General features: G+C 31.9%; 1 long non-coding RNA gene across 1 annotated transcript; it reads left to right on the plus strand.

The window, feature by feature from the left end:
* The first annotated feature begins 491 nt into the window (after positions 1-491).
* LOC126881468 (uncharacterized) lies at positions 492-4,886 on the plus strand. Its single transcript, XR_007696871.1, has 3 exons — positions 492-794; positions 1,204-2,165; positions 2,281-4,886. It is a non-coding gene; the product is annotated as an uncharacterized LOC126881468 (long non-coding RNA).
* The last annotated feature ends 18,292 nt before the right edge of the window (positions 4,887-23,178 follow it).

Here is a 23,178-nt window from a genome sequence, read left to right on the forward strand (position 1 = left end):
ATTATGTAAATTAATATAACTGAAAAATTATTATTTTAGTTCGATAGCATCTGTAGACACGACATAAAAGAGTAACATTTTCAGCGATACGCGAATAAGAAATTTTAATAAAAATACGTGACAACATGTCAAGGTGCTTAGATTGTGACCTATTAAAATAATTTTGGCTTCACAATTTTATGTAAATAGCTGAGTCCATCTGTGTTTATACGTCCATGTTTCAAACTCATTATGTTGCAGTCTTTTCCAGTTGATAAAATTGCAATTCAAGAACTTTTAGGTAGGTACATGTAACTTCCACATTATTATTTATTTTTTAAGTATATATTAAGGTTGATGTTGATATCAAAAATTTAGATTTCAAAGATAGTTTTATGTAGGTAGATACTAATAGAGTAATACTAGATAATAGATTAGATACAAAGTAAGCTGTAAGTAGTATAACTGCCAATGTTGTTAGTAGTAGTATAACAACCTGTTATGTTGTTTTTTTTTAGATTTGTACTGTATGGATGGCACAGGAAGAGAACAAGAACATGAAACATCTTATTATGAATGTATATGTATGTGATCCTCAAAAAATGATTTTACAAAACAAGATAGAGAAAGAGCTTTAAAATCCCAAGGATCCTGCAAAATGTTTATTTGGTGTACTAGTCGAATAATAGTATCTAAAAATATTGAAACTATTTTAAAACACATTACGGGCATGAGGATGATATAGAGCACTTACATAAATACCAAAATCAGATAAATACCTCTTCAAAGTTTATTTTGAGACTTTCTTCAAAAATGTAAGTAAAATATTTGCATATCGACGGCGGAAAGGCAGGACTTCGTAACTGAAAAAATTTTATAACATAAGTTACTTCAGTTTTCGCTTTAGAATAAGTGTATCGGCAGCTATTAAACAGCGATTACAGCTGGGAAAGTTTCCGGAAGGCTTCCAAAAGACTTTCCCAGCTCTAAAAGCTGTTTAATCGGTGCTGATACACTTATTCTAAAGTGAAAACGGAAGTAACTCATTTTATACAAATTTTTCAGTTGAGGTCCTGCCTTTCCGCCGTCGATATACACAATATAATTTAAAACAAGAATGTTACCACAAACCACTTTTTAAATATTACTCATGAATATTTACTATAGTTTACAATTTCAAACTAGTGTGTTTGATTCTCCTATACCTATATTTTACTTTTTTAGTAAACTTCAGACTGTTCAGGATAGCATAATAGCATAGGAGGCGAATTAAAAAGAATTAATTTACTTACAAGAAAAGATATCACAAACATTAAACTTTCTTATGGCATTGATTTGAAAGATGGGTATATGTACAATGATGATGCAACCAGTGTTTATTTTTGGGTTGAATGCTTACAGACTCATGTCCAATATTATTTTACAAACAACAGGGCATACTAATGGATATTCATTCTGAATTTAACATTTATGATTTTTGTCTTATTTTCCTTAATACTGTGCCAAAAGGAAATGTTAATTAAGTTTGGTAAATCCTTTATCGCAATCGATGGAACTCATGTGCTCAATTCCTATGACTTTGAACTTATGACAGTATTAGTGAAAGATGAATTTGGGAATGGATTTTGTACTGCTTTCTTATTTTCAAATAGAAAAGATACCTACTTTAATTTACCAATTTTTTTAAATACATGTCTGTGTTGGTATTATATGTATAGTCAAATGTTTTCATATCAGGCATAAGCGACACCTTTTACAATGCCTCATCAAATGTAATGGGTATTGCTCCTAATAGACTGTTAAGTGCCTAGCACATAGATAGGTCATGGTAAGTAAATCTTAATAAAATATCTGATTCTGAAAAAAATCCTATTATGTATACAATATGTATTAATGATGGTTTAGAGAGTATTAATAGCTTTTTGGGTAGACTTCTAAGTGATGCAGATACATACAATTTTAGTAAGTATTTCCAGTAGAACTACTGCAATAACATCCAACAATGGGCCTATTGTTATAGGAAGGGGTAGTGGAGTTAATACCAATATGGCCATTCAAAATTTTCATAAAATTTTGGATAAAAGGGTATCCATTAGTTGTCATCAGTTAAGTTTAAAACTTGGCACTCATGGAGAGCTATACCATACTATATAATAGGTATATCTCATAATATTACATCTCATATTGTTCACTACAGTAGTAATGAGTGAGCCTGCATACACAGAACCATTGTTTATCTACACAATGGTCTAGTTATACAATGACAGAACCATAATAATATATTATAGTTCGTGTATGCAGGCTCACTCATTACAATAGTGAGCAATATGAGATATAACATATTATAGTATAAGTCTCTGTGCATGACCAGATTAACATGTTTGGTGCCCATCTCGAACAAGCTCCACTTGGCTGGTACCACATACTTAAATCATTTATTTAGTTACACAGTACTACTCACATAACTTATGTGTCATCAGTACCTTCCGTAAAACCTTCGTGATGCTACCCATACGTCATGGCACCGAACAACCCGAAGGTGTACTTCAATAAATTTCATTGTTCAGCTGTCAGACAGATTCTGTGACCTTGCGCCATTTTATCGGTCCTTTTTCAAATAAGTGTATCAAATAAAATTTATTGACTTTAAACTTATTTAACATACAATTTTAATTAAAAAATATATCGTGACCTAATAGCGATCTAATAAGAGCTTCTCTGTATTCTATGTATTTTATCTCTATTTCTGTAATTTTTTTGTACAAAAAATAGGAGTTCCAAGCTCTACAATAACAAAGTATGTATAAGTACGTTTTCAACAATATTTTATATACAGGGTGTCCAAAAACTCTACCGACAAACGAAGACAGGAGATTCCTCAGATAAATTTAAGACATTTTAACCTAATTCTTCTAGTCCGAAAATGCTTCCTAAGAGGGCTAGAGCTCTTTAAATATGGCGTCTTGTAATTAGTTTTTCTTAAATAACGTCAGAACGCTCTCATTTAGAAACATGAGAATTGGTACGCATATTTATCTTTCAGAGATAAATCGATTACATTTATTGTGAACTTTTAGTACCGGTCATAGGCGTCCGTTTTGGGTAGGGCCACGGTTATTTTATCAGATAACTTTTATGTCTTTAACTTTTAAGCATTTTTGACACTGGATTATTAAATTATGAGGTATCCTAGTACTAAAAGGTACTCTTCCTTTAAGTCGGTAGAACACACGGTTTTCTAAAAAAATCGATTTCAAAATTTTTCGTTTCTTGAATTTCCAAAAAAAATTAAAAAAAAAACAGTTAGAAAAACGAAAATTGGTACGTTTATTTATATTCCAGAGATGAATCGATTTCATTAATTGCGAATTTGTAGTACCGGTAATATGCGTCCGTTTTGGGTAGGTCAAGAGTTATTTTATCGCATAACTTTTTTGCCTTTAATTTTAAGAATTTGTGACTTTAGATTGTTAAATTATGAGCTATTCTAGTACTAAAAGTTGCTCTTGGTATAAGTTAGTAAAATACACTGTTTTTTTTTTAACTTTTTTGCAGTTTTTTTTTTCAAATTTAAAAGACGAAAAATTTTCAAATCGATTTTTCTAGAAAACGGCGTGTTCTACGGACTTAAATCAAAAGCACCTTTTAGTACTAGAATATCTCACAGTATAATAATCCAATATCAAAAATGCTTAAAAGTTACAGATAAAAAAGTTATGCGATAAAATAACCGTTGCCCTACCCATAACGGACGCCTATGACCGGTACTAGAAATTCAAGATGAATGAAATCGATGCATCTTTGGAAGATAAATGTGTGTACCAATTTTTGTTTTTCTAAATACAAGGGTTCTGGAGGTATCTAAGAAAAACTAATTACAAGACGCCATCTTCAAAGAGCTCTAGCTCCCTTAGAAGCATTTTCGGACTAGATGAATTGGGTTTAAATGTCTTAAAATTATATGAGGAGTCTCCTGTCTTCGTTTGTCGGTAGAGTTTCTGGACACCCTGTATACATAATATAGGTAAAGTTTTGTTCTGAAGCTATTTCCTTGTGGCATTTTTATAATCAACTATTTTCAATGATTGAATACAAGAATTATTTTGTATTTTGACAATAACACCTGACTTGGGCGTCGAAACGTTAATAAAATCATTTTTTTGGTAAAATTGTGCCTTATTTCCCATTGAAAATAATTGATTAGGTAAAGTTTCATAGTTAACACCAAATTTTCAAGTACCTACCCATTTAAGTACATACACATTTATAAAAACATTGTGAATTTAAAAATGCTTACCTTGATTCGTCTTTTGGAAAACGGAAAAAAACTATAGCTGAAATTTGATACCGTGTTTTTACAGTTGATCGCTGCACAGATTAAATTCGAACTGCCTTTCTTTTTGTCCATATCCATAATTATTATTGCACAATGCACAAAAACAAAATCACCGAACAGAACATCACAAAATCAAAGTAACCCCGAAACAAGCGTGATCTGACAACAACAATCACAAATTGATCCTGTCAGCAGCGGACCTGTGGACCGAAAAAATGGCCGCCAGCCGTGCGCAAACCAGATGCGCGAACTTTTCCCGCCGAGTCGACTGTGCCTTCGGGTTGTTCGGTGGTCATGGCCACTAAATGTGTTAAAGCTTGTTAATGTAGGAGAGTTATACTAAAATATATATCTTATATTATATTGCCTTAAATAGAAAAAATATCTTATTTAAATTGTATCCATGTAAGTTTTGATTTAATGAAATAAACCTTTTAATCAAAAAAGTGTTGTTTACTTGTGTACACCCAGCAATATCCTGATCATAGATAAATAATATAGTATTACCGGATCCTGATATGCAGACGCCAATAGGGCTTTTCATCGATTGTCATTTGTTTCGAGCTTCTGTCATGAGTCACATAATATTAATGTATCTACGTCATACGTCTTTGGTTTGTATCATTGGTATATACCAATAACGTACGACGTAGATATATTAATATTATGTGACACATGACAGAAGCTCGAAACAAATGACTGTGAATGAAATGCCCTATTGAATAGGGCTTTTCATCGATTGTCATTTGTTTCGAGCTCCGGTAAGTGTCACATAATATTAATATATCTACGTCATACGTCTTTGGTTTGTATCATTGGCAATATCAATAACATATGACATAGATATATTAATATTAGACAACACATGACAGAAGCTCGAAACAAATGACTGAGTGAAAAGCCCTATATCATGTAAATACAAGTCATAAAGATGTCTTTCTACAGTTAAAATTGCACAGTCTAAAGACATCATTTATGTAACTTCTTAAGCCATCACAAAATGACTGCAATAAGAAAATAGAATTTATTAACTTGCCCTCGCTAAGAATGTTTTTTTCAATTTTTTTTTTATTTTGCGGCTTTAGCGCTTAGCTATTTAGCCAGATACATGATGAGAATTAATACTATTATAATACATATTAAAACTAATTCAAATTACTAGTAATTTTATTAATATTCTGAATAATTATGTAACCACTTAATACTAAAATAAAAAAGTGTCCATCTATACTATCCCAACGCATTTTCGCCTTTGAAATCGTAAATTTCCATTCCCATTAAAAAATAATTTGTACTGTATAAGTATATTTCTTTTGAGCTTCATTTTTTTTTTTCAAAATACTGAAACACGAGTTTTAAATTATGACACAGTACAATACTTGTTTCAATATTTACATGTAAATAAAATAATCCTAATTACTTGTAAAAGTAAGGTTATAAATTTAAGAATACAGAACTCTCTTTTAAAACCAAAGTGGCATTAGACTAATTTTAAAATTCCCGCTAAAAGGAAAAAGGTAAATCTGGCAACAGTGCCGTCGTTTGCTGGACATTTAATCTCTCCCTCATACACTCGAACCTACATTTAAAACAGCGGACCAGTTAAAAGTTCGACACGACACCATAAATACAACAATGATAAATTATTTGACACGCAGCAAACAACATGCTTCTTTTGCGAAGCCCTCTCCTTTTCGCCCGAGTCGGGCCGACAGGCCCGAAAGTAGCCGAAGAGCGTACACTGATCGCTTAAGGTTGATATGAACCCTTAATTAATTTGTTTCTGATCCTAGAGATGGCTGTACTGTAGCATGTTACTGTGGTAACATTTTCAACTTAATTGTAGATTTCTACATGATGACTCTGTAATAATGTAGAAACCTGAACACTATTCTGTCCTTACACCCATTGGCTCAATTGGCCCTGTTGCCAAATTGTTTAAGACAGTAATTTTATCAAGGCCTAATAACAAAATGTAATGTTGGCAAGAAACATTTAGTCCATGACGTGATGCCGCTCCCGTCTAAAAAAAAAATTATGGTTCGGTTTCTCTGCGGATTCCTATTCAGAAATGTTCTCTTTAAGGAAATATGTGCGCAGGGCGAAATTTTTGGCCAGAAATTGTTTAAAAATTTTTTTTAAGAAATTCAAAAGATCACCCTTTTTGCTCCGGAACATATTTTTTTAGGTTTTTTGGGCCATTCTAACAAGAAAGGTATGTTGCCATTTTTCTCAAAAGTTGATAGATTTCGAGTTAAGGGCGATTTAAAATCTGAAAAATGCGATAATACGCATTTTCGAAGTTTAAAAACTTAGATTTATGTATATTAATATATCTGAAATAGCCAAGTGCTTGTATTAAAGTTTAAACATTTTTTTTTCAAAATTATGAAGAGTAGTCGGTTCTGTCTTAAATTTAGACCGTTCTTTTTAAAATGTATCAAAGAATATATAGTGGGTAGAAGTTTACGGCCCTGTAACGTTTTAGCATAGGATTTTGCGTTCCAACTGAGTAGGTGCTATGGAGGTGCATAGATCTGACAACGTCCGTAGTCACCGTCATCTCACCACCGCCCGCTCTGCGGCCGTAACATCCCTCGTCAACAAGCCTCCTTATAAACGTGACCATCTGTTTCATATAAAAGCTTTCTCTATGAGCTATATTATATTCGTTCAATTCGTTGATGTTATTATGCGTCCATCCAATTTTAATGCCGATGCGGCAGGTTCTATTTCAACAATCTTCTATTTTGCACGGGAAAATATTTTTTCAGGTTTTTAGGGTAATACTAAATAAAAAAGTTTGTTTTCATTTTTCTGACAAGTTCACATTTTTTGAGTTATAAGCGATTTAAAATCTGAAAAATGCGAACATACGCATATTCGAGTTAGAGGCTTGAAAACTGATAATTATTATTATTTTTGTAGTTGACAAGTGCCTAAAATCGAAGCTTAAACATTTAATTTTAAGATTTTGCTGGGTAACCGGGGCTTATTTCAAAAATAAATCGTTTTTTACTTGTTAATTATGCGCGTTAAAAATAAAATTTAATAGTTATTTATGATATAAGTGTTAAAAGTTTAAAAGTACACGTTTAAGGCAGGCATGTGAAAGTTTGCAGAATCAGCGAAGCGAATTCTGCAATTCACATTAAAGTGCCTTAAAAATGTACTTTTTAACACGTATATCATACAATATTTTTTCTACAAACGTCTTATATATCAACAATTATAATTTATTCATTCTCATTTACAGGACAATGACAACACCTACAAAAACTTTTACTTGAACTTGACTGACATTCCATTTTTATATTTTTCTTGACATTACATCAAAACCGTCTATTATAGGTGCGTTCGCGGGTACAGTTGACAAATTGTCGCCGACAATTTCTAACCTCACTTAATATAAATAATACCGTTAATAGATAAATATACAAGGTATATTTACTTGTAGTTAATATTAATAACTAATTATTAAATCATACCAGGCAAATATACGTTGTATATTTATCTATTAACGATATTATTTATATCATTTTAAAGTGCGCATGCGTTTTGCTGCTAATTTGTCGCCGACTAGTCGCCGACAGGCACCCGCGAACGCACTTATTGTCAATACGTAAATCATAACATAACAACTATAGAATAACATCTATTTTTATTGTTGTAAGTATATTCTAACAAATTTTAATAGTTTTTTCTACAAACGTGTTAAAAATGCAATAATACAGTTTAATTTAAATTTTACAAAACGTTTTAAACTACCTTTTTCAAATTGAGCAAGTTGTACTATTAATATTAATGTTAATAAATGAAATATGAAATATAAATATTTTTACGTTTCACAATTTGACAATTCACTTTTAACTGCAGTGCCTTAAAATTTTTAAAGCACTAGTGCCTTAAAGTAGCATTCTTAACGCTCGTATGGAGTGCTAAAAATTGCATTTTTAACACGGTTGTAGAAAAAAGTTATTTAAACAATTTCTGCCCAAAAATGCCGTCCGGCACCCTTCTCATAAAGTTTAAAGGAGACATTTTTGAGCAGGAATTCCAGAGAAACTGAATGGGAAGCATTTTTCATGCGGGAGCTACCACACAACCGGGACTACTTCTCTTTAAATTTTGTATATTATTATTACCATAGTTTTTTAAACAATTTATTTATTTATTTAATTATTTACAATGTACCAATTACATACGCCAATCATATCGCACGACAAAACTGTGGAAAACCAACAACCAACCTACAGTTTACAGGACTTAAGCAGTCACCATATGTAAATGAGGGAAACTCCTGGAGTTGGCCGAAGAAATCAATATTCACCTTATTCATAGTCTAAAAGATAAAACTACTTTCTTTTATAGGAGATGGCGCAAAGGCGCAACCTCGATCTATGCTGGGTTTCGAGTAACTCACAGTTGCAACTACTCCCAAGCTTCCGAACCGTACTCCATAGTTTCCCCCCCTCAGCCAACATCGACCAGTCATAATCGAAATAGATTCAGAAATATTCAGATTGAGTTACACTAAATACCAATTACCAATCTTGTGAATTTGTTTAGAAACATTGTTTAGACAATTTCTGCCCAAAAATTTCGCCGGCACCCTTCTGATTTATTTAAAGGGGACATTTTTGAATAGGAATCCGCAAAGAAACCAAATCAGAATTTTTTTCAGACGAGAGCGGCCTCACATCATAGACTAATTGCATATTATGTTTCTCGGTAACTAAATATTCCAGTTGTTAGTCATCTCTTATCTCACACTGAAAAATGGTAATAAAATTTTATGACCGCTAGCAATCTTGTAAAAATGTATTAGCACAAATTTTGTTTATACATAAACTTTTTAACACGTTGACGGACAGTGCGTCAAATGTATAAGCAAGTGTTGTGACACTATATGAATTTTGCAAAGTAGAATATACACTGGCGCGCAAAAAATTTAAGTCACTAGATGAATTATTTGATGCCTCGGATTTCCTAAACCTGTTGTCCGATTTGAATGATTTTTTAGTATGTTATAGCTTTATTATTTAAGAATCTTAATGTGTTAATATTGTTTGCTAGACAGGTAAATGTCATTTCATACCGGGTGTAACAATCATACTGTGTTTTTCCTTAAAGTTCGGAACACGCTGTGGAATATTATAGCATAGATAAAATGAGGCGCTCAGAGCAACAGTGGCCTAACAAACATCCCACAATTTTACCAAAACGATATTATTACATTAAAGTTATTCTTTATTTAAGTGTTTTCAGATGCAGACTAGTTCAAGCAATGGTTGCTTCAGCCACCCTGCATCTGAAAACACTGAAGTAATGCATAACTTTAATGTATTAAAAGCATTTTGGTAAAATTGTGGGATGTGGGTTAGGCCACTGTTGCTCTGGACGCCTCAAATATTGAAATTAGAACTCAATTGTAGCCTTAGGCTTTCTTAACACTTTCTTTTTTTATTCATTTGCTTATGTTGGATAATAAAAAAGTTAGGTACTTTAACAACTAGCCATGTTCTTCATCAATACAGGGTGTTTCTAAATAAGGGCGACAAACTTTAAGTGGTAATTCTACATGAAAAAATAATGACCGTTTGCTTTATAAACATTGTCCACAAATGCTTAATTTCCGTGATACGGGATGTTGAATTTTTTCTTACCAACTGACGGTTTATTTGTTGCTCTAAAACCGATTGAGATATGCAACTGAAATTTGGTAGGTTTTAAGAGGTAGTTATTGCGCATTGTTTGGCATACAATTAAGAATTTTATATTCGCCATTGGCGTGCATACGGGATGTATCTAAAATATTTATACCCGTATGCACGCCAATGGTGAATATAAAATTCTTAATGGTATGTCAAACAATGCGCAATAACTACCTCTTAAAACATACCAAATTTCAGTTGCATATCTCAATCGGTTTTAGAGCAAGAAATAAACCGTCAGTTGGTAAGAAAAAATTCAACATCCCGTATCACGGAAATTAAGCATTTGTGGACATATGTTTATAAAGCAAATTGTCATTATTTTTCATGTAGAATTACCCCTTAAAGTTTGTCGCCCTTATTTAGAAACACCCTGTATTGATGAAGAACATGGCTAGTTATTAAAGTACCTAACTTTTTTTATTATCCAACATAAGCAAATGAATCAGAAAAGAAAATGTTAAGAAAGCCTAAGGCTACAATTGAGTTCTAATCTCAATATTTTATCTATACTATAATATTCCACAGAGTGTTCCGAACTTTAAGGAAAAACACAGTATGATTGTTACACCCGGTATAAAATGACATTTACCTGTCTAGCAACAATATTAACACATTAAGATTCTTAAATAATAAAGCTATAACATACTAAAAAAATCATTCAAATCGGACAACAGGTTTAGGAAATCCAAGGCATCAAATAATTCATCTAGTGACCTAAATTTTTTGTCCGCCAGTGTAATAGCCAAATTGCTAAATTTGTTTTATGGAAACAATATGTTTTTTGTAAACATGTGGACGACGACCATGGATGTCGTATTATATTTCATATGCATCTGTAGATGTAATGTGACAAAAAATCTACAAAAATCTACCGATTTTTTGTCATAACTCGTTATTTTAAAAATGTCGTCTATAGACGTTCTGTTCATCAACTTGTTAAGAACTAAAAATATCTGAGAGAATAAAGTCAATGTATGATAGAAAAAGAATAGAAGAAAAGAATAGGATTTTGATTTTAAATTCGGCAAAATATGTTTAAGCAAGGCGAAAACATCGTGTTTCTTGAGAAAAATATTCCCATGAGATCTTTTTGCGTAATCAGTTTCATGAGATACCGCAGAATAAGGTCCAAAAAGGTTATAATAAAGATATTAAAAATTATTGTTAACAGAAAAAAATACTCAAAACTATTTCACTAACACCAAAACTAGTTCTTCTCTGTCTTGCTCGTCGATTTATTGCATTTCGATTTAATGTCCATGATTCAGCTCCTTAGTATTAAAGCACACTGTGTATGGTTTGTTCAACAGTAAATGGTTTGAGTTCAATTAGTGCGGTCGTAAATATTATTAAATTTATCTGACCTGGCCCATTGTTAAGACCCACCCGGAGCGATAAGCCACCGAGGTAGACAGAGTTGGTCTTTTGCAATTAACACTGACTAGACGGTACTCCCATAATAAAGCCTAAAATAAATTTTACCTGAAACCGGGCCTTTTATACTATTATCGGTTAATCCGGTCTGTTTATAGTGGTAACTAATTAAACTTAACCATTTACTGTTTAGCATACCATATACATAACATATTATAATTAGCCTTATTCTGAGGGCCAATATTAGATCTTTGCTGCATAAAATCTTTTTCATTTTCACGAAGTTGGCACGTGCTTTTTCAATTCTCTCTCTTATTTCTGGAGTATAATCGTTATTTTCTGTGATTATCGTTCCCAGTAAATATATTTTTTACTCTCTCAGACTGCTGCCCGCCTACCGTTAATATTTCATTTGTATTGTTGTTTTTGCTGTACAATGGGGCATTCGATTCCATAGAACTCTGGACCGTATTAAACGGAATGAATAACGCAAGGAAGTCATCTAAGATTTGCCGATGACATAGTGCTCATAAGCAACAATACAGAAGAACCAATCTACATACTAAAGATGCTTAAACATGCATCTGAGGAAGGCGGTTTAAAAATGAATTTAAATAAAACAAAAGTGATGACAAATCAAAATATCAGAATCGACTTAGTTGGAAGTGAGATCGAAAGTGTCGAAGAGTCACATGATCAAACTAGACAAACAAAATCAAACGGACGAGATAGCTATAAGAATCTGAATTACTTGGGCAGCAGTTGCAAGACTCAGTGATGTGTTGAAAAACAAAAAGATAACAATAAATCTAGAAAAAAGGGTACTCAACAGTTGTATTCTACCAGATAAGACTTATGGAGTGGAGACCGTGACACTTACAGGGTTATCAGCCAATATATTAAGAACAACACAGAGGGCCATCAAACGAGCTATCTTAAGAGTATCTCTGAGAGAACATATTCGAAATGGGACGTACGAAACAGGACGAAGGTGGAATATGTTATTGGAAGAATTGCGCAAATGAAATGGAGCTGGATAGGACAGTACACGTGCCACGGCAAAACAACGAAAGGTGGACGAGAAACATTTTACATTGGAGACCACGCGAGCATAGTCGTAGCAGAGGAAGACCACAAAGACGATGGCTAGATGACTTCAAAGCAAAAGTGGGGAGAAACTGGTACCAAATAGCACAAAATAGAGAAGAGTGGAGAACTCATGGGAGGCCTTTGTATAGGAGTGGATGCAACCAGGCTAAAGAAGAAGTTATTGTTTTCTTTAGGGACATTCACTTAACAAGCTACATGCTTTTATGGATTCGGCTGCCTCTAGAGATGTATATTCTCGGGATGAATACAGTCACTTAACTTCCACAATATTATTGTCACTTACTGACCCGTCCGGACAAGGTCGTAAAAACCCATAACCTTTTTCAAACACAGAAACAATCCACACTGCTTTACTATATTTTTTATTTTGATAGCAATTTCTGGCTGTTCTTCGTTTCTTATCAGATAAAACAATTGTTCCAGATATCGTTATCGCGTTTCCTCTTTTTACTTCTTTATCGATGATTATTCTGCCGCGCCGTTTTCATTTTCTAATATTCCATAATCTTTCTATTCCTGCTCTTAAAGAAACTGTTTATTAGATTTTTTTCTTTCTCATTTAATTTATACCGATCCAGATTAGCTCCATATAACAGTTTTAAGTTCTACTTCCATCAGACTAATCAATACGTTTATTTAACATACGTATTATTAAGTGACAACACATTTTTCTTTTGTCTTATTTATTGCTGTTGTTTTCGTACAGAGAAGAAATCAATATAGATGTAAGATTTTTAAAATTGATTGTTCCCTATTATTCCTTGTATATTGATCCTTTTTTATTTTTGATATGAAGGTGAAAATATTTTTAACCTCTCCTCAATTAATTTTAGAAGTGGTTATTTACTGCTCTTACTCCATATCTATTTACATATCGTCCAATTGTTTTCCCTTAAATTTAGCTCACCACAAATGCAAAAAGTAATGGACAATGAAAATTTTAAAGATAAAGTAATAATTTCAATTAAAATCTTTAATAAACATAAAAGTGCGACAAAAGAGAAATACCATGGATGGTATTATTAGAAACACTATTTGACAAATGAAGACTATGCTCCAATTCCAATTCAAAATATAGTCAAATACAAAGCTTCAGAGATACATGAAAAAATGCAAATAAAAAAAGACAACTTTATGGTACTTAAAAACATTAAAATGCCAATTGCCAACTAGGGTTTATATATCAAAATCTAATACGACCAAGGGGACTGAAAATATTTCAACAAAAGTAGTTAAATTAATTTCAGAAGGTCACGTTGATGCGTTATAAATAGACGTTATAGTAGTAGGCTTATATTACCTACTAACATTAAAACATTTTGTTGTACAAAGTAATTGATATGGCAACGCTGTTAGGATAAAGTTCTGTGTGACGCGATTGAAGCAAAAGGCACTGTTATCTATCGAACATAAATATTACCGATGGTGTAGATGGCGCAATGTCATGGCGGCACAAATTCTTAGCGGCAATTCAAGATATAATTCTTGTTTAACGAGATTTTTCATATGTTTAGGAAAAAATATTCAACATTTTATTGGAAATATTTTCCATTGTTACAGTGTTATATATGTTGTTATTGAAATTTTATCCAATTTCTTACCGGTAGCTTTATTATAAGCCGAAACATATTATTTTTTCCTACTGTGGCAAAACTGTACATTCAAAAATTTTAAAAAAATTCATAAGTATTTCCTAGGATTATATCTTTATGCTGTAAGAAAATTAACAAAATTGTATATTTAGTTTTCCCGCTTTATACTTGAAAAAAATGAGTTTTTTTGAGTTTTTTCGAAAACGAAAACATGAAGTTTGCTCAAAATTTGTCAAAATACTTCTAGTGATCACATATACCTTCTCAATTTTTTTCAAATTTTTTGAATGTGTAGTTTATTTTTGGGGGGGTTCAGATCAACCTTAACAGGGTTGTCACGTCTCTCTAAAGTCTCTGCATTTTCAAAATAAAGAGCGTGTGCACAAAATTTCGGGTTAATGTTTAAATGCATATTTTTTTCGAATCCTAAAAAAACTAATAAATATTTTTGAAAAATATTAACGCAGAATAAAAGATTACATTGTTACCGAGGGCAAAAAGTCTCTGAAAACTTCTATAATGTTTATTTTAATAATTTACGGGAATGAAGGAGAAAAGAGACTTTTTGTTTATTCTAAGGAACTTTGGGCCGTCGGTAATAATGTAATCTTTCATTCTGCGTTTAAATTTTTCAAGTTTTTTCAGGATTTGAAAAGGACCAAAACCATTCATTTTTAAAATAAATAAAAGTATGCCCTGTTCCATATTTGTCTTTTATCATTATTCATTTGTTGGTGCCGCTATACTATGCGGTCTACCGTCGCCATTATGTTATAGCTTGCGGTCTACCTGGGCGGTTAAAAAACCCCTTAATATTTTCTCAGAAAAGTTTGCACACAATAACGAAAGGCAATAAAAAGGCAAAATGTTTATTGCTACGTAGTACCTAATAAATCTTTTCAGTAGTAATTGCACAAGAGCTCTATAATTATCGAATTTTTCCCGAGTGGCACTTTGACGGTTTTAATTTCACGATCCGAAGGGGAGTGAAATTATGTCGAAAGTGTCACGAGGGCAAAAATTCAATAATAATTTTAGAGATCGAGTGCAATTTGCTGCGATTATTTCGTGAATAAAACTGTTCAAACCAAAATTTTATTGTAATTTATTTATGCAAGTACAAATGAATACAATTAACCAAACACTTGTTATAAATATTTGACGGTTAAAAGTCATCATTTTTATAATTTTTAAAACATTAATTGTCATTAATGTCACTGAATGTATTTTTTCTTTGCAACGAAGGGCATCTGACGTAATATACTTGACGACGTGATATTATCAAAAATTATTACTTTAATTTTTATTTCTGTAGCTTTCTATTGGTCAGAATCTCCTATGAATGAAATAATCAGGAATATACAATAAACTTATTTCTTTACTTATATGCAAGGATCACTGACTGTTTTTCTCTCTGAAATAAAAACCATTAATTTTTCCTTCATAATAATTAGGCTTTATCTTTTAGAACTAATCAGGTTACATATATTTCTTTTTGTATGTGATGTTGATAGTCAAGACTTAACTAATTTTTTTAAATCTACCAGGCCATTTTATTTGAAAAGAGGGGTTGATATTTACGCATACCCTGGGAAAATATTACGGTGTTATTTGCATAATAGTAAAGAACCTAAATTCACATAAAGTAGGTACGGTGTTATTTGCATAATAGTAAAGAAACTAAATTCGCATAAAGTTTATTGTATATTCCTAAATAGTAGTAGGTAGTATAATGTTTATTAGTACTTATCAATAAACATTTTACCTACAAAGCTGTAAACCTTTCTGAGAAAATATTATGGTGAATAGCCGCACACGTATACAGTACCGTCAAAAACAATATTTACAAAATGAATAAAACGCAAAAGTCAGAAGAATTAATATTTTAATTTTACAAATTAATATTTTGTCATATCAATTTACTAGTTCAGTTGCGAATTAGCCACAAATTTGACTTCTTCCGAAATAAAATAGCAAATTAATACGACAAATTAAATTATTATTATTAAGTATTCTTCTTCTTTAAGTACCGTGCCCAAATTTTAGGCGGTGGTAGCTTCCATAACAATTTGCCGATATCGTTCTCGATCTTGTGCGGCATCTAATAATTGATCTGCTGATAAGCCAGTCCATTGACGAAGGTTTCGAGTCATGAATATTTCTTCCGACCAATTCCTCTTTTTCCGTCGATCTTTCCATTGAGTATTAACTGCAGCATCCTGTATCTGCTACCTCTCATTATATGCCCCAGATATTCAAGTTTTGTCTTTTTTATCATCTTGGTTAAATCACCTTCGCCTTGACCTACTCTGTTTAAGACTTCTCTGTTTGAAATGCGTTGAATCCAAGATATTCTGAGCATTCTACGATACGACCGCATCTCAAAGGCTTCTAATTTGTTCGTCATGTTAACCTTCATGATCCAGGTTTAAATTAAGTATTCATTTGTAAAATTAAAATAATAATTCTTATGATTTATCCGTTTTATTCACTTTGTTAAGATTTTTTTGTCGGCATTGTAACATATGGGGTTTATACACCGCATCCCACGGTATACCGCATACTACAGTAGCACCCATTTGTTATTTCTTAAATAAGTTTTAATATTATGTTTCATATTTTTTAAAGAAATTGATGGTTATTTATTATTTTGTATTGTTTTTATTTTTTATGAAAATAAATTTAGTCCATGTGGTGAGACCGCTACCGTCTGGAAAAATTTCTGATTCGGTTTCTTTTTTTAAGTTTTTAAGTTTTGTGGGTCATTCTAAACAAGAAAGGTATCTTGTAAATTTTCTCAAAAATTGATAGTTTTCGAGTTATAGGCGTTAAAATCTGAAAAATGCGAAAATACGCATTTTCGAGGGCTAAAAACTCATATTTAAATTAGTATTTTTGAGGTTGCCATATACTTAAATTAAAGATTAAACATTCAGCTTCAAGATTTAAAGCTAATTTAAACCGTTGTTTTAATTGTTAAATATGCATGTCCATCCGATTTTTTTGCCGGTGCGGCGAGCTCTATTTCAAAAATCTCCAATTTTCCTCCGAAAAATATTTTTTCTAGATTTTTTGGGACACTCTAAATAAAATAAGTTTCTTGACATTTTTCTCAAAAGTTAACAGTTTTAAAGTTATAAGCGATTTAAAATCCAAAAATGCGTTGTTTTGGCATTTTTCGGATTTTAAATCGCTTATTACTTTAAAACTATTATCTTTTGAGAAAAATGTCAAGGAACTTAGTTTATTTAGAATGTCCCAAAGAATCTAGAAAAAATATTTTTCGGAGGAAAATTGGAGATTTTTGAAATAGAACACGTATATTTAACAATTAAAAAACAACGATATAAATTATGGTTAGACGCGATCACTCTTCAGAATCTTGAAGATGAATGTTTAATCTTCAATTTAAGTATCTGCATCTGCAACCTCAAAAATACTAATTTAAATATGAGTTTTTAAGCCTCGAAAATGCGTATTTTCGTATTTTTCATATTTTAAATCACTTATAACTCGAAAACTGTCAATTTTTAAGAAAAATTGCAAGATACTTTTCCTGTTTAGAATGGCCCAGAAAACCTAAAAATATATGTTTCATAGCAAAAAAACGTGATCTTTTGTATTTGTTTAAAAAAATTGTTTAAACAATTTCTGCCCAAAAATTCCGGCCGGTACCCTTCAGATTTGTTTAAAGGGGACATTTTTGAATAGGAATCCACAAAGAAACCGAATCAGAAATTTGTTCGGACGGGAGCAGTCTCACCACATGGACTAATTATTATTACGATAATAATATATCACTATTATCTCTGTTACTATAATACAAAATAGATTGGCATTTTTAGTTGAAGAAATCATTTCCAACAAAAAACGATAATTTTGGCAACATTGTACCATTCGACATTATTCGACTTTCAGTGACGATTCTGCTGAAATAGTTCAGAATCCAGTAGCCCGCTTGAGTATTTGATTTTTATGATATAATTCTTTGACAACTTTATGTTGTCCAACTGCGTGGAGCGGAATTACATGTTAATTGTATGTTCCCTTTAAATATGAATTTATCTGTATAAGTGCACACATTGTGATAAACAATTTAGATATAAGTCAAGTTTAAACTTTCATGTCAAAAAAGTGCACACAAATGTATCAGTTTCTGCTTCGGTTTCTGCAGAAACTAAAACATTTCAACATAAATGTTCTCTGTGCAATTATCATGCAACTTTTAAAAAGGACTTTGTTAAACATTATGAAACTTCTCACAGCATTCCTATGCAATACGATACATAATAGAGGTTTCCAACTATGATGACTTTATTTCTTGAAAGAATAAAATAGAGCTTAAAACAAATGCTAGTCTTATTGCGGAAAAAAGGCAGGAATAGTGAACTACATAATAATATGCCACCGATAATAAACAGGGCCCATTTCGCGATTCAAGTTTATGTAGGCAACACAAATTACACGCCACTAATATTCGGGTCAGGATCTAGAATCGAGTTACTGTACTGTACCTATTCAAATTAACTTGCGGATACCTAGGGAGAGATTAAATGTCCAGCAAACGACGGCACTGTTGCCAGATTTACCTTTTTCCTTTTAGCGGGAATTTTAAAATTAGTCTAATGCCAATTTGGTTTTAAAAGAGAGTTCTGTATTCTTAAATTTATAACCTTACTTTTACAAGTAATTAGGATTATTTTATTTACATGTAAATATTGAAACAAGTATTGTACTGTGTCATAATTTAAAACTCATGTTGCAGTATTTTGAAAAAAAAAATTATTACAGTACAAATTATTTTTTAATGGGAATGGAAATTTACGATTTCACAGGTGAAAATGTGTTGGGATAGTATAGATTGACACTTTTTTATTTTAGTATTAAGTGGTTACATAATTATTCAGAATATTAATAAAATTACTAGTAATTTGAATTAGTTTTAATATGTATTATAATAGTATTAATTCTCATCATGTATCTGGCTAAATAGCTAAGCGCTAAAGCCGCAAAATAAAAAAAATTGAAAAAAACATTCTTAGTGGCCTAGCACCTTTACTTTGCCTGTTCTAATTCTATTTTCTTATTGCAGTCATTTTGTGACGGCTTAAGAAGTTACATAAATGATGTCTTTAGGCTGTGAAATTTTAACCGTAGAAAGACATCTTTATGACTTGTATTTACATGATATAGGGCTTTTCACTCAGTCATTTGTTTCGAGCTTCTCTCATGTGTTGTCTAATATTAATATATCTATGTCATATGTTATTGATATTGCCAATGATACAAACCAAAGACGTATGACGTAGATATATTAATATTATGCGACACTTGACCGAAGCTCGAAACAAATGACAATCGATGAAAAGCCCTATTCAATAGGGCATTTCATTCACAGTCATTTGTTTCGAGCTTCTGTCATGTGTCACATAATGTTAATGTATCTACGTCATATGTTATTGGTATATACCAGTGGTTCCCAACCTTTTATGTCTGGCGACCCACCTTCTGATGGTTTTCATATTCGCGTCCCATCCCTCACCCATGGTGATATATATGCACGTTATTCAGCTACTGTAAGAGCCACGCCGCGACCCACCTAAAATTCGCCCGCGACCCACTAGTGGGTCGCGACCCACCGGTTGGGAAACGCTGGTATATACCAATGATACAAATCAAAAACGTATGACGTAGATACATTAATATTATGTGACTCATGACAGAAGCTCGAAACAAATGACAATCGATGAAAAGCCCTATTGGCGTCTGCATATCAGGATCCGGTAATACTATATTATTTATCTATGATCAGGATATTGCTGGGCGGGTGTACACAAGTAAACAACACTTTTTTGATTAAAAGGTTTATTTCATTAAATCAAAACTTACATGGATACAATTTAAATAAGATATTTTTTCTATTTAAGGCAATATAATATAAGATATATATTTTAGTATAACTCTTCTACATTAACAAGCTTTAACACATTCAGTGGCCATGACGTATGGGTAGCATCACGAAGGTTTTACGGAAGGTACTGACGACACATAAGTTATGTGAGTAGTACTGTGTAACTAAATATATGATTTAAGTATGTGCTACCAGCCAAGTGGAGCTTGTTCGAGATGGGCACCAAACATGTTTATACTATAATATGTTATATCTCATATTGCTCACTATTGTAATGAGTGAGCCTGCATACACGAACTATAATATATTATTATGGTTCTGTGTATGCAGGCTCACTCATTACTACTGTAGTGAACAATATGAGATGTAATATTATGAGATATACCTATTATATATTATGGTATAGCTCTCCATGAGTGCCAAGTTTTAAACTTAACTGATAACAACTAATGGATACCCTTTTATCCAAAATTTTATGAAAATTTTGAATGGTCATATTGGTATTAATTCCACAACCCCTTCCTATAACAATAGGCCCATTGTTGGATGTTATTGCAGTAGTTCTACTGGAAATACTTACTAAAATTGTATGTATCTACATCACTTAGAAGTCTACCCAAAAAGCTATTAATACTCTCTAAACCATCATTAATACATCTTGTATACATAATAGGATTTTTTTCAGAATCAGATATTTTATTAAGATTTACTTACCATGCCCTATCTATGTGCCAGGCACTTAACAGTCTATTAGGAGCAATACCCATTACATTTGACGAGGCATTGTAAAAGGTGTTGCTTATGCCTGATATGAAAACATTTGACTATACATATAATACCAACACAGACATGTATTTAAAAAAATTGGTAAATTAAAGTAGGTATCTTTTCTATTTGAAAATAAGAAAGCAGTACAAAATCCATTCCCAAATTCATCTTTTACTAATACTGTCATAAAGTTCAAAGTCATAGGAATTGAGCCCATGAGTTCCATCGATTGCGATAAAGGATTTACCAAACTTAATTAACATTTCCTTTTGGCACAGTATTAAGGAAAATAAGACAAAAATCATAAATGTTAAATTCAGAATGAATATCCATTAGTATGCCCTGTTGTTTGTAAAATAATATTGGACATGAGTCTGTAAGCATTCAACCCAAAAATAAACACTGGTTGCATCATCATTGTACATATACCCATCTTTCAAATCAATGCCATAAGAGAGTTTAATGTTTGTGATATCTTTTCTTGTAAGTAAATCCTTTTTAATTCGCCTCCTATGCTATTATGCTATTATGAACAGTCTGAAGTTTACTAAAAAAGTAAAATATAGGTATAGGAGAATCAAACACACTAGTTTGAAATTGTAAACTTTAGTAAATATTCATGAGTAATATTTAAAAAGTGGTTTAGTGGTAACATTCTTGTTTTAAATTATATTGTGTATATCGACGGCGGAAAGGCAGGACCTCATAACTGAAAAATTCATATAAAATGAGTTACTTCGGTTTTCGCTTTAGAATAAGTGTATCAGCACCTATTAAACAGCTTTTAGAGCTGTGAAAGCCTTTTGGAAGCCTTCCGGAAACTTTCCCAGCTGTAATCGCTGTTAATAGCTGCTGATACACTTATTCTAAAGCGAAAACTGAAGTAACTCATGTTATACAATTTTTTCAGCTACGAAGTCCTGCCTTTCCGCCGTCGATATGCAAATATTTTACTTACATTTTTGAAGAAAGTCTCAAAATAAACTTTGAAGAGATATTTATCTAATTTTGGTATTTATGTAAGTGCTCTATATCAGCGGTTCTCAATCTTTTTGTGTCATGTAGCACCAAATACTTTTTTATTATTTTTGGTACCACCTAACTGAAATACATATCTAACTAGGTGATCTAATTAACTATAATAGTGGTGCTGATTTTGGCTGTTTTTGCGTTTTGTGTACCACCTCAAAAAATGAAATGTACCACCAGTGGTACATGTACCACAGATTGAAAACCGCTGCTCTATATCATCCTCATGCCCGTAATGTGTTTTAAAATAGTTTCAATATTTTTAGATACTATTATTCGACTAGTACACCAAATAAACATTTTGCAGGATCCTTGGGATTTTAAAGCTCTTTCTCTATCTTGTTTTGTAAAATAATTTTTTGAGGATCACATACACATATACATTCATAATAAGATGTTTCATGTTCTTGTACTCTTGTTCTCTTCCTGTGCCATCCATACAGTGCAAATCTAAAAAAAAACAACATAACAGATGATTACATGGGTAGTTATACTACTTACAGCTTACTTTGTATCTAATCTATTATCTAGTATTACTCTGTTAGTATCTACCTACATAAAACTATCTTTGAAATCTAAATTTTGATATCACCATCAACCTTAATACTTAAAAAATAAATAATAATGTGGAAGTTACACGTACCTACCTAAAAGTTTTTGAATTGCAATTTTATCAACTGGAAAAGACTGCAACATAATGAGTTTGAAATTATGGCACAGCACAATATTTATTGTTTCAATTTACATGTAAATAAAATAATAATAATAATCCTAATTACTTGTAAAAGTAAGGTTAAGATTTTTGACGTGAGAAAACAGTACAGAACTGTCAAATTTAAAACCAAACTGCTATACAATTTTAAAATTCCCGCTAAAAGGAATCTGGCAACATTGCCGTCGTTTGCTGGACATTTAATCTCTCCCGGATACCTAGCATTCCTCAGCGGTCGTCCCGGCACAAGAGCGCATGCGCGAAAACTATTTGTAATTTTAAATCTCACAAGTAGTTGGTTGTCAAAAATTATTGGTTCCATACAATAAGAAATAATATTGTTTTTCTATTTTACTAGTCTATTATAATTAATGGGTTGCCAGAGTTTTAGCCAATATTATTCAGACTAGATGTATTATTACTTTATCGTACTACATACGCAGTAGTATGAGTATAATAGATAAAGTTATAGGATCGTGCAAAAAAAATTTTTTCAGATTTCACTTTTTTTCGACGTTTTGAGTCCCCCTGAGTCTAAAAAGCAAACAAAAAAACATGTCGGAAGTATGTACGTATGTATATACGTACATACCATTACATACGTATTACGTATGTCGCCACCGCCCAGCAAAAACTACTGGACCGATTTC

The sequence above is a fragment of the Diabrotica virgifera genome, chromosome 1 (genome assembly GCF_917563875.1).
Source record: "Diabrotica virgifera virgifera chromosome 1, PGI_DIABVI_V3a".
Classification (NCBI taxonomy): domain Eukaryota; kingdom Metazoa; phylum Arthropoda; class Insecta; order Coleoptera; family Chrysomelidae; genus Diabrotica; species Diabrotica virgifera.